This window comes from Mauremys reevesii, linkage group 13 (assembly GCF_016161935.1).
Source record: "Mauremys reevesii isolate NIE-2019 linkage group 13, ASM1616193v1, whole genome shotgun sequence".
NCBI lineage: Eukaryota > Metazoa > Chordata > Testudines > Geoemydidae > Mauremys > Mauremys reevesii.
The window spans coordinates 28,086,076-28,099,114 of record NC_052635.1 but is presented as its reverse complement, the minus strand read 5'-3'; the positions used below and the strand labels follow the sequence as shown (position 1 = coordinate 28,099,114).

Here is a 13,039-nt window from a genome sequence, read left to right as displayed (position 1 = left end):
CGCAATGAATTTCTAGTACATCTAGGATAAATTTGGTCTATTAAATTTGGTTCCACATAGGAGGTCCAATTTGGTATTGGGTAGTGACCCCTCATCCCCTCCCCCCTGCTGCCACAGTGTAAGGACTGGCAATCATATACACCTAGGCCAACAGGGCATCCATTTGACGTTCACTGCAGGTGAGTACAGGCAGCAAAATTCAGTCTATGTAAAGGAGAAACTACTAATTCCTCTTGGCTAGTGTTTTAGGGACAAGGGTATTGCAGTGATGGTTAAAGAAGGTCCTGACTTATGCTTGGTTTAAATAAACACTGTCCCTTGTAAGTTAATCAAGATGTTGGGGTGGGGGAGCCCAAATGCAGAGGTAAAATGGAAGAAGTTCTCATGGTCCCTCCATTTCCCCCAAAGAGTCCCAGCAGGATTTGGAAAAGGTCTGATGATGCTCCTTCTTTTTAAGCAGTGAATGGACAAGCTTGGGTATTGATATCTAACCACTATGACATAAAAGCCATGCCTGCCAAAGAGGAGATACATTTTTTAAAAAGTAGAAAATCTTCAAGCTCTTATCCTGTGAAATCTTACCCAGAGACAGGAAAGTAAGATGCAGTGGAAGTGGTGTGGTATTTTTGAGTATTTATAAATGTGCTAGGCACATAACAGAAAACTATTAAAGTCATAAGCTTACAAATCTATATTCAACGTGCAACAACAGGTGAGGTCATTAAACAGAGAAAAATGGGATGGGGAGATGCAGGATGAGTGTGACAGTGACAGGGCAATGAGGCAATATTAGACTCTTCTTCTCAGAGGCAAGATGTCAGGAAATCAGTTTTGGGGAGGGATTTGAAGGAGGTGAAGGTGGTGGCTTGATAAACTGGTTGGTGGAAGATTTCAAAGCAGATGAGTAAGAATGGAAGAAAGTATGGATATTCCTCAGGGAATAAGATGGAGGAGCTACTGTAGTGGAGAAGGGAGAAGGTGGGAGACCCGGGGAGAGAAGTAGGCAGGTGCTATATGATTATAGTCTCAAAGGCAAGGGCTAGAAGTTTAAATTGCTGTGCATGCAACAGAGAGCCAGTGAAATGATTCAAAGACAGGGCACCATGTCAAAGCAACAGGTGAGAAAGAGGATTATGGCAGCAGCATTTTGGATGGGCTGGCGGGCGGGCATGAGAAGTTAGTATTTTTTTTAAAAAAACACCATAGAGGAAGATATTGTCCTTTCCAGCTTATCTGTGTCCCATTCCACATCAGGGACCAGCAGAGTGGCAGAGAGAGAAGACTGATTGGTAAAGTCTGGGGACAGCTCTTGAAGGAGTGAATGGGAAGATCACAGCATAGAAACAGGATAAGATAGAGGCCTCTCTGCAGGAAAGCTTGTTTTGCAAACACACCAAAGTCAGGTAACTTGCCAAAAGAAACACTGGTTACCAAAGATTGGATTCACATGACTTAAGTACAGCAAGGAGCAAGGCACAGGGACAGACAGTGTCCTCTAAAGGTTTAAGTTATGAATGGCTCTTACTAGAATGGAAGTCCAAATTTCCTGCAGGGATTTGATGGAAGAAAAAGAATCAGTTGGCAATTCCTAATAGCACATATAGATCATTGGGTTAGAGACATCGATTTTTTTTGTATGTATAAACTAGTTAAATGTATACATTTTACCCTGAAGAGTTAAAGACGAGGCTGTGATCTGAAGTAACCGCATATACATTCTGCTTTGTAGCAATGGCATGTCAATACAAGAGACTGAAAAACAGTAGTTTATAGTAATCTGCACTTAAAGTTGTGGTTTTCTGTTCCACAGCAGTTAGACCTGATTCAGACAAATACATTCACAAAACAAACAGCGAAATGCATAAAATAGCAGCAGCAGAGAGGTTAACACACTCCAAATTTATGGTACACATCACCACTACAAGTCAAAAACAACAAGCAGCTAGCATTGCATTTTGGCTGCACTTTTGAGGAGTAAGGTTTTATGAAATTGACTCCAATTGGCTGTGGCACTAATCTAGAAAATGATATTTTCAAAATAGAATCCACCCTTGGTGGAAAAGGAGATAGAAGGTCATAATCCTCCCAGAGGAACTGTAAACAAGACGAGATAAGGGCAGTGAATCTGCTGAAAGTGTGCTCTTCTGCTCAGGACAACAGAATGTTCGTTCTATTTGTCCCCATCCCACATTTGTATCCTCCAAGGACACAGTCATATGCTGCTGACTCACAGGATGCTGGTGCTTATGAAAAACAAGAAAGGAGGTTTTTCTCTTAATCTTGCTCTTGATTGCTCCTCCGATTTAATTCTTTGTAATTGCACACAGAAACTGCAGATTAGTTACTGCAAATATATTGAAAGCAAGACCAATTCTTGTATACACCAGGGGCCTGAGTAACTCTCATTGAACTCAATGGAGTTACTATTATCCTTTGGCCTGAGACTAGAGCCCTCTATATGCACCTGTAAGAGGCAGAGCCACCAGTCCTGGAGTCTGTATGAAACTCCAGTCTAGCTCAGGATTTGAAATTTGAAAATGGCCCCTCTGCCTTTATAATGGAGCTTGAAAAAAACTCAGAGCAAAACACGCCAAACTATGGAGTATTTGGCATCAGGATCAGGTGTTACTCTGTAGTATGTGTTTTCACTTAATAGCTCTCAGATTAAAATGCCCAAAGCTGTTTAATACTGGGACTGTATCAGCTCCAGGGAAGGAGATGGGATCCAAAGCAGAATTTGAAACAAGGGGAGCAGGGCACTCCAGAATTTGTGTTAAATGTGTTAAATTGTGTTCAATAAAGGGATTCCCTAAAAATGGCACTGTGGTACTGCCCATACCCCTTTTCTTTTGTATCTTCCAAGTCCTAGGTGATCCATTTTTTCACTAAAACCAGGATTTTACTGCTGACCATTCTGCAAAGCCTATACAGGCTTTGAAAAGCGAGTTTGATACTTTTTTTGCTCTACACAACATCAGCAACAGAATGGAGGTGTGTATTCCAATTGCAAGGAGATGCAGACAACGGCATGGAGCTGAAAATAACTGTTTGATTTTCAGGTTCCAGGCATAGTTTATCACACTAGCATTTTAGGTTATTTTGTTTTGACATGTAAATCGAGGAAATTGACTAAGGAAGCCATTGATGGGGAAATGGACATCATTCACTTACCTGCCATAACTGCAATGTAATCTTAAAAAGTTGTCTTAGATCAGAGGTAGTTATAGCGATGGAGTTGCAGATAATTAAGAACTGACTCACTCTGGCAAACAGTTCAACACTAAAGTAATTAAAGTAACAGGAATATTTGGAAAGCAAAAGTATGGGCAACTCCATCACTGCATTGGAAACTATGGATTTTTTTAATGGGTTTAGAAGTCAAAATGTATAAATATTTTCCTTGAATACATAGGGACTGTCCCTACTAACCTGGGATATTTTGGTCTCTATCTATCTGAGGCACTTACATGGCTCCCACAAATATAGTGCTATTTCAGTGTATTTATCATCCCAACATCCCTTCCCTGTGAGGCAGGGAAGTGCTAGTATCCCCATTTTATTGATGGGGAACTGAGGCACAGAGAGACTAAGGATACATCTACACTGGAGCTGGGGGTGTTATTGCCAGCTCGGGTAGATGTACGGGTGGTAGCTTTAATTGAGCTAGCACACTAGAAATAGAAGTGTAGCTGTGGCCATCACTACCTTTGGGTTTCCTTATCATTATGCACAATGCAGCTTACATTTCCAGCAGGGTGAATGACTGTTCATTGCAGGAAATATCCAGCAACTCACACCAGGGGAAGCCAGAAGTCATGCTGCTGACAGATCCAAGGAACACCTCGAAGAAGTCTAAAATGGTGATTACCTTAAGCCTAGAGTTTCCCTGTTCCTTCTCAAGATATCCCAGTATGAGTGACCTCTCTGTCTGCACCCTTCAAACAGGGACTCCAGGAAATGTTCCACAAGAAAACAGCTGCAACCAAATTTGCAGTTCCTCTCAGTCCTTACTACCACTTGGGTTTAAAACCAGAGTAATTGGGTAATTAAATTATGTTTTTGCTTTAAATTAAGGAGACAAAGCTGGCCAACCCTCCATTTTATTTTATTTTATATTTTTTCCCTTTTTTGTATCTATCTGGGGGCTTGATTCCACAGGAATTCAAGGTCTCATCACTTCTCAAGATTACACCAGGCAGTGTTGTTTCAGCCATATTGGTCCCAGGATATTAGAGAGACAAGGTGGGTGAGATAATATCATTTATTGGACAAGCTTTCGAGTTTACACAGAAAAGCTCGAAAGCTTCTCTCTCTCACCAACAGAAGTTGGTCCGATAAAAGATATTACCTCACCCACCATGTGTCTGTAAAGTTCATGTCATTCTGCTTTATAAACAGATGCTTCGGTGGCTCATTATTTTTCTTTAAAAACTGCCATCACTTCAGTAATCACAAAGAACCCTACAATAACAGAGTGTACAGCCCACCATACTTCCTATTTTCTGTGATAGTACCATTTTAAGTTTGGAAGTGGCTATAACAGCTAGAGGGAAACAAGGAGAAATTCTTCTTGATTTTAAAATGACATCTCTGTGTCCAGGGCAGGGCTGTTATGTTTGTTCAGCACAAGAACCAGACACCCTTCCTTGGGGAGTATTCAGATGTAAATTTGAAATCCTGACTGTTTGTATTCAGTATTTTTATAAGACGGGGAATTAGCATTATTGCTCAAGCCAAATTCCAGTTTTGATCATTAAATGCTGCTTGCCTAGAATTCCCCCACCAGTTTGTTACATCAGATATGCTGTTTCACTTCCTGTCTTGGAATGCTGCATAACACTTCTGCGTGCTTTTAAACAGCAGCTGCTGTGTTCCACCCTGGGGTTAGCTGCATTTCGGTGAAGAGAGAGAGAGAGTGTGTGTGTGTGTGTGAGAGAGAGAGAGAGAGAGAGAGAATAACCCAGACGTTCAGGGTGACTTATTATGCCAGCATAGAGTTTTAAATTAAGCACAGCAGGAGACACAGGGACATCTAACAACTTCATCTGGGTTACTAAAATACAAGTAAATAGCTTGAGGCTGTTTCTAATAGAGAGAAGAGGACAAAACACCATACCTGTCACCTGTTACATGGACTTATTAAACACAGAACTGCTCTAATCTAGCATAATGGTCTATAAACAAAGCTATTTATTCATATTGTTTTGTTAGCCTGTGCACCTCTTAAGCTCTATTTTGAGGACTAAAGTGATTTATAGGCCTTGTGTTCATCCTCTGCACTGGGGTGAATTCAATCTACAATAATTACAGGAAAAAATTAACCCTAAAATACAAAACACATGTACTCCCTTCTCCACTCCTTTAAGCATCTGGTAAAGCAAAATGGGTTTCTCACACATGCCAATCTGCTCTAGACTGCATAATCTCCCAATAATGCTCATCCTTCTCTCTGACCTGCTGTAACCCAGAGTTCATACAAATAACAAACTCACCTACCGTCTGCATCTAGCCTTAGACACCTCTTCTCCAGGAATAGGTAGATCCAGAAAGGCTGTGGGTGGGCCCCTGCCTCCAATACTACCTTAGTACTTTCCTGTATAAACAGCGTTTCCACACATAGTTGCACCTAAAGGAAGATTCCTGTGTGCTTCTACATCATGAAAAATTCCTAACTGGCTAAAACAAAAACTTAGTATCTAATGTGAAGCAACAGGTTTCTTTCCTTCCCACAAGCAAGCAAAGGTGAGTTTTCTAGCTTATAGTGGTGAGTATGATTCCCACAACTCAGCAATACTTCAGCTACAGTAGTCTCGTCTACACTGATGTTACTCTTGAAATCAATTGACTTATTCCAAACCTATGCAAGTGTAGCTAAACAGAATGTAGCCTGAGATAACTGGGGTAGAAAGTCACCTCATCACGCATCCCTTGTGATGGACAAGTGGTCAGAATTTTAGCCGTTCCCCTGCATGAAAAAGGCCTGTTTATATGTGTGCTTATTTCTCTAACAATTAAAAAAGACTTGATCCTGCAACAATTACACATGTGATTAACCTTTATATGTACACAAGTAGCCTCCTTGACTTTAATGGGACTACTAGCATGAGTATAGATTACTCATGTGAGTAAAAGATGTAGGATTAGGCTTTATGGGATAGACTCTCAGCCGACATAAATTGCTATAGCTTTACTGAAATCAAAGGAGTTATACCAACTTACACAGGTGAGATTTTGCATTAGCATGTGTAGTGTTTTCCAAAGCTACATGTTGCTGTTAAGACTTGTATTATTCATTTGCAACAAAAAGTAAATTAAAAGGTTCTTTTTTATAGATGTATGTGATTTAAAATAATGATTTGCATACATGACTTTACACATTCATCGGTTGTATTATGGCAAATCATGTGTAAATCATCAGTCTACATATGCAGCATAAAATTTATTTGCCAATCAGTGTTGGGCTTCGTTAGAAGAATTAAGTCAAATGTAGTCCAAAGTTTAGTCTTTGCATAAACAAACTTCTATAAAATTTGGGACCAAGCGAAACACAGTCTTGTTTTTTTACAAGAAATCAAAAGTGCTCAGTATTTCTTTAAATAAAAATCAATATACCCTTACAGTGTTTGAAACACACACTGCAGCATTGTGGTAATACAGGACAGTTGGAGAGTAAAATGTATTGGGCAACTAGGTTTTCATCACCCAAGCTGAGGGGGAAAAAAGAAAATAAGAAAGGTTGAAAAGTGTGAATGAAAATATGAAAGGGTTTAAAATGGAGAGTGGGAATACTACAGGCTGGCAGTCAAATCAAATTGGCATGGGTTAAATGACTAAAAAGCAAAGGATGATAAAAGTAAATGGGCAAGTTAGGCAGAACATGGTGGGAAGCATTTTTATAATATAGAAAAAATGGAATGGAAAATCATATTTTGTTGCGTGTGGCTGTGTGTATGCAGTCACACTTTCAAAAGTGGTCCCTGATAACTGCAGTCACCTAAACTACTGGCCATTCTTGAAAATTATGGCCTTAGAGTTTAAGTTCTTCAGGGCACAGCCCTGCCTTCTTGACTATTTATAAATCACTGGTATATCTTAGGGCACATTATAAAATAAATGCAAGTAGCATAAACACTAATCCTATCTAAGGGCCAGATTTTGCAGAGGGATCCATAGGCACATAGCTCTGCCTCTGTGCTGAGCCCCATTGATCCCTGTCGATGCAGCCAGCTGTTTCCATGGAGCTATCTGCAGGATCTAGTTCCACCGAGTTATTTGTAACAGTTCTTAAAACATGATCTTTAACCCGACAGTGTTTTCCTAAGCACCTAAATGTTCAGGGGAAATGACTGGCCCTGTTAGAAAACAGCATGCGTTTTGCCCATGTACAGTGTTGCAAAGTCTTGAGATTTTATTACAAGTCTGATGATAGTTGGTGTTTTTTCTTACATCTCCAACTCCTGGAGTCATGTGCTTACAGGAGAATCTCAGCTTTAATTTTTTTAAAAGTATCTGGCCCTCAAGGCTGTGGAGTAAAGCTTGGAAATATGGCCCAAGTGCATCCTAAAGCTCAGAAGGCAAATAAAAAGAACTCAAATGCGGTATTTAAAACAATCTTTTTTTGACAATCTTGGCATAAGGGGCTGGGGGCCTTGACTCATGATTTCTGAACATTTGAGTGTACAGAACACTACAAGTGTGATTTACCCTCAACAAATCTGGTTCAAACCCCAAACGCATTGCAAATAGCAGCCTCAAACTGTTAAGAGAATCACAGAAAAAGCACAGTAGATGGCCAAGAGAATCCAGGGCCAGTTTGTGTGTCCAAATGACAACCCAGTTACAGGCCCCTACTAGGTATGTAAGCAGAGGCAGAACTCTACCTGCAGCTGAATTCAAACATGTTCATGGTTTGTATTTAACTTTGTGGTCAGCTCTAGTTAAAACTCAATGGTTGTCCCTCAGCATGTGGCTACAGCTTAAGTGATTTTGCAGCTTTATTATGTACAATGCCATTCCTGAAGCTTTGGCACAGAAGGAGATAAACAATCCACTACTCAGCACCCTCTCTTCTCGTCTTCCTCAGGATTTTTTAATACAGACAAACCTAGCTCTGTTGCCAGGAAGGCAAAGAAAAGGTCAACAAACTCCTTTGCTGAAAGTTAGTTTGTCAAATCCCCTTCTCGGCAGCATGACTTTACATGTTAATGTGAGTGTTTTGCCTCTGTGTCAATAGCCCCTATTGTGTGCATTTGTAACACAAGATTTATGGTAAAGCTTGCAACATTTTTCAGGCATAATGAGCGTTTATTCACCATTCCAGGTCTATAAGCAGAGGCCTGACAAGTAATTATTGACACATTGTGTAGAAATAAAAGCGGTGGGCGAGCTGCTGTTTCAAATGGCAGCGTGGGTAGGGGAGGAGGTGGGGCCGTGTCAAAAGAGTGACAGCCTTGGTGCCCAACATTGTCAAAGCCGATGTTGACTTGCACTGTTCTGCGTGTCTGACTGTATTTGTGCTCCCTGTCACTTGGGTGTGACGTGCCAAAACATGAGGGGCGCTCCTTTTCTTATGCTAATGCTGTGTAATGACAGCTTTCTGATCCCCGGGGCTGTGTTAGTGCTCAACAAGTCAAGGTGTGTGACAGGCGGTAGACCCCTTTGGCAGTGTGTTCTCGGTACCGCACTAACCAAATACTGTGTTTCTTCCAGGTCTAATGTGGCCCTCAAGAATAAAAGTAGACTATTAGTAATACTGAGTATATATCTGAGGATAGTGACTCTACATATACCTGTGTGTATAGTCCCTCAATCTAAATTCCAGGGTACCCTATGTTAAATAACCTACTCTAATCATTTATTTTGCTTCTCACAGCCACATATCACTATTAAGGTGACCATACGGAAGAGAAGAACGCTGAAATGCAATAGCAATAGTCATTTTTAGCAGCTTCTTTCTTCTGGGTTCAAATCGAGCTTAGGTTGCACAAGGAAAAATGATTTTGTAGTTGCAATCTAACCCTGAGTGGACATTTGTGCATAACTGATAAAATGTGCTCAGGAGAAACCCAATCACAGAATAGCATGAAATATCACCGGTGAGGACGAAGGTGCATTGGCAGAGCTATGTGAAGGAAGCTTGCTCAACAGCTGCTTGTATTATGCTTGGCTCTAGTCGGTCCTATCAGACAAAGTTACATGAGCACCAAGTTCATCCAGAAAGCAAACCAACTGTATTTCGTGCTTCATACATGAATGAAAGCTGGATAACAGAGGACACAGTTCAGACAGTTCCAGTAGTGATGGGTCAGCCTCATGAGGCTTTGAGTTCAGATTTGATTTGGAGAAGCACATGGGTTTGGGTATTTATGGGACACTTATCCAAATGATCCAAAACTCAAGCATCAGCAAAACTGAGCTAGGAATCCTGCCAGACTTTTTCACAAGATTTGTAGTACTTCCTTGCTTCTTGTTCCCAGGCATAACCAGGAAGTGAGCTGAGTGAAAATGGAAAATATTTTTTTAGAGAACTTATGATTCTTGTTTTGAGGGTCAAACAAGTTCATAGTTGAAATTTTGTGTCTACGTTCATGTCTGGTTTTCTCTTATCTGTGCTTTATCAGCAGTTAGGTGATAGATTAGATTATTATCTGGACCATTTTGCACATTCTCTATGCTGAGAAAGAGAAATCAAAGGTAAAGAAAAAGTTACTAAATTCTAAAATTCAGGCCAATCGGTAAGAAAGCTCAGATTCTGGTGCTTCCTGAGGCCCATTTAAGATTGGTGCTCCATTGTTCGAGGCACCCTACATACACAGGAAGACGAGATCCCTGATCCAAAGAGCTTGAGCCCATATTTTTAAAGGCATTTATGTATTGCTCCACACAACTTTGCAATACCTAACTGATTTAGGATCCAAAATCTAATTTTCAAATTTTCAATCTCTTAGCACAAATGATTTACTAGTTTTCTTCTGATTTATTTAAGAGGATTCCAAGATGCCCCTGGGTTTCTCTGCTTTTATATACACAATTTCATTGATCCCTTTCAACAAAAGGAAAAGATTGAAGCGATCAAACTAAAGAGGGAGGAAGAGTTCACTCTACAGCTACAGATGCATTGTCCCATCACCAGCAGCTTGTTGTATGGAGACAATGCTTTGCATGAGTACCACTGTAACTGTAATTTTCTCTAATCCTACATGCTGTAAGCAGCATGTTCTTAGTCCAAAAATTCAGGGAATTGCATATAACTCTTATATGTGCAGAATTTATCTCAGTTATAAGTCTCCAAATGCATCACTTCCATAGACACACAGAAACAAGAATATACCCCTGAAGAAGCAAAGCATCCTTGAAATTATGAGCTCCTGAAATGCAACAGTGTTCTTCCTCTGTAAAAAACAAGAGCCTGCTCCAACCCTATGTAAATCTAAAGTCTCAAATACTACTTATAAAAAAACCTGCACAATTAGACCAAATTGCTAGAATTCATAATTGGGTTACTGCAGGCCTTTGGGCCACTGATCAGATAGTATTTCTGATAACAAAATGTGCCATTCCTTTTGGTGACAAATCTGAGGAACTGTCCCAGACTGGGATGTCAAAAGAAGAGGTTTGGAACAAATTAATAAATTAAACGGTAATAAGTCACAAGGAAAAGATGGTATTCGCCCAAGAGTTCTGAAGGAACTCAAATATGAAATTGCAGAACTACTGACTAGGATATGTAACCTATAACTTAAATCAGTCTCTGTACCAGATAACTAGAAGGTAGTTTATGTAACGCCAGTTTTTTAGAAAAGGCTCTTGAGGCAATCATGGCAATTATAGGCTGATGCACGTAACTTCAGCCCCAGGCAAATTGGTTGAAACTATAGTTAGAGCCCTGCATAGATACAACTTTATATCCGTGGCTGCAGATATCCGTGGATATAAATCGGTATCCACGGAACTGCAGGGCTCTCCCAAGAACCGCAGCGGCAAAAGGAGCAGAATGCAGGGCCGCCACTTCCAGGAGCCAGCGCCCTGCACTGGCAGCTCCTCTGGCGCAATTGTACCACCCTCCAGCTCGCCCCTGTCCCTGCCCCGTCCCTTCCATGCAGCTGTCCGCATCTCCTGTCTGGGGGCCTGCGCGACCCTTGAACACAAGAGCGCGACCAGGGAGAGCTGCCGGTGAGTCTGGTGCCTACCCCGGCGGTACAGCCACGCTGGAGGAGCTGCCAGCATGGGGCGCTGGTTTCTGGGAGTGGCGGCCCCATGTTCTGCTCCTTTCATCCCTGTGGTTCCCGGGAGAGCCCTGCAGTTCCATCGATACCAATTTATATCTGCAGATAGCCACATCCACGTATATAGATTTGTATCTGTTGTGATAGACCCAGGCCAGTTGGGAACAGCAGAGTAGTAGAAGGGAGATATACTGGCCACTGGATAAGCAGTTTTCTCTTCCCTGATTGACCAGAGCAGGGGCTGCTCCAGGCTAATGAGAACACCTGACTCCAATTAACCAGCTAAGAGTCAGGTGAGGCAGTTAAGCACCTGACTCTAATTAAGGCCCCTCTGATGCTATAAAAGGGCTCACTCCAGTCAGGCCAGAGGGAGCCAGAGGAGAGGAAGTATGCATGAGGAACTGGGAGCAAGAGACGTGCAAGAAGCTGAGAGTGAGTAGGCATACTGCTGGAGGACTGAGAAGTACAAGCGTTATCAGACATCAGGAGGAAGGTCTCTGGGCTGTTTCCCGACCCACAGTGTGAATATGTGAGGCGAGCAAATCCGCCAATAAGCGCAGGACCCACCAAGGTAGAGGAGGAACTTCATCACACCGTGCAGGGCTCTAACTATAGTAAAGAACAAAATAATCAGACATAAATAAACATGATAAGTTGGGGAAGAGGCAACACAGCTTTTATAAAGGGAAATAGTGCCTCACTAAACTATTAAAATACTTTAAGTATGTCAACAAGCATATGGACAAAGGTGATCTAGTCAATATAGTGTATTTGGATATTCAGAAAGCCTTTGACAAGGTCCCATACCGAGGGCTCTTATGCAAACTAAGCAGTCATGGGATAAGAGGGAAGGTCCTCCCATGGATCAGTTACTGGTTCAAAGATAGGAAACAAAGGGTAGGAAAAACTCGTCAGTTTTCTCAATGGGGAGAAGTAAATAGGAGGGGGTCTCCCAAGGATCTGTTCTGGGACCAGTGCTGTTCAACATAGTCATAAATAATCTGGAAAATGGGGTGAATGGTGAAGTGGAAAAGTCTGCAGATAATACAAAATCATTCAAGATAGTTAAGTTTAAAGCTGACTATGAAGAGTTACAGAGGGATGTCACCAAACTGAGTGACTGGGCAACAAAATGGCAGATGAGATTCAATGTTGATAAATACAGAATAAGGCACATTGGAAAGAATAATCCCAACTACACATACAATATACTCGGGTCTTAGCTGTTACTGCTCAAGAAAGAGATCATGGATAGTTCTCTGAAAACATCTGCTCAACATGCATTGGCAGCAAAAAAGCTAACAGAATGTTAGGAACTATTAGGAAAGTAATAAGACAGAAAATATCATAAAGCCACTATGTACACTATGTTAAATCCATGGTACACCAACACCTGGTATACTGCATGCCATTCTGGTCGCCTCATCTCAAAAAAGATATATTAGAATTGGAAAAGGTGCAGAGAATGAAAATAATTAGGGGTATGGAACAGCTTCCATACAAGGAGAGATTAAAAAGATTTGGACTGTTCATCTTAGGGCTTGTGTACATTACCTGCTGGACGGGCAGTGATTGATCCAGCGAGGGTTCATTTATCGCATCTAGACTAAATTGACCGCCGAGTGCTCTCCCGTAGACTCCAATACTACACCAGGGCGAGAGGTTCAGGCGGAGTTGACAGAAGAGCATCAGCTGTCAACTTACCGCAGTAAAGACACCACGGTAAGTAGATCTAAGTATGTCGACTTCAGCTATGTTATTCATGTAGCTGAAGTTGCATAACTTAGTTCGATCCCATCCCCCTCCCCAGTGTA

General features: G+C 41.3%; 2 long non-coding RNA genes across 7 annotated transcripts in view; one reads left to right on the top strand and one right to left on the bottom strand.

The window, feature by feature from the left end:
- Positions 1-13,039, bottom strand: part of LOC120381277 — a 301,408-nt gene that overhangs the window by 4,022 nt on the left and 284,347 nt on the right. The window lies entirely within an intron of this gene.
- LOC120381278 overlaps positions 1-13,039 on the top strand; it is a 70,245-nt gene that overhangs the window by 28,608 nt on the left and 28,598 nt on the right. The window contains exon 3 of one of the 3 annotated variants that reach the window (XR_005587997.1): positions 3,777-3,860. The exons of the other annotated variants lie outside the window; for them this stretch is intronic. This is a non-coding gene — a long non-coding RNA (uncharacterized LOC120381278). The remainder of the gene's footprint in view (positions 1-3,776; positions 3,861-13,039) is intronic. 3 annotated transcript variants of the gene reach the window in all.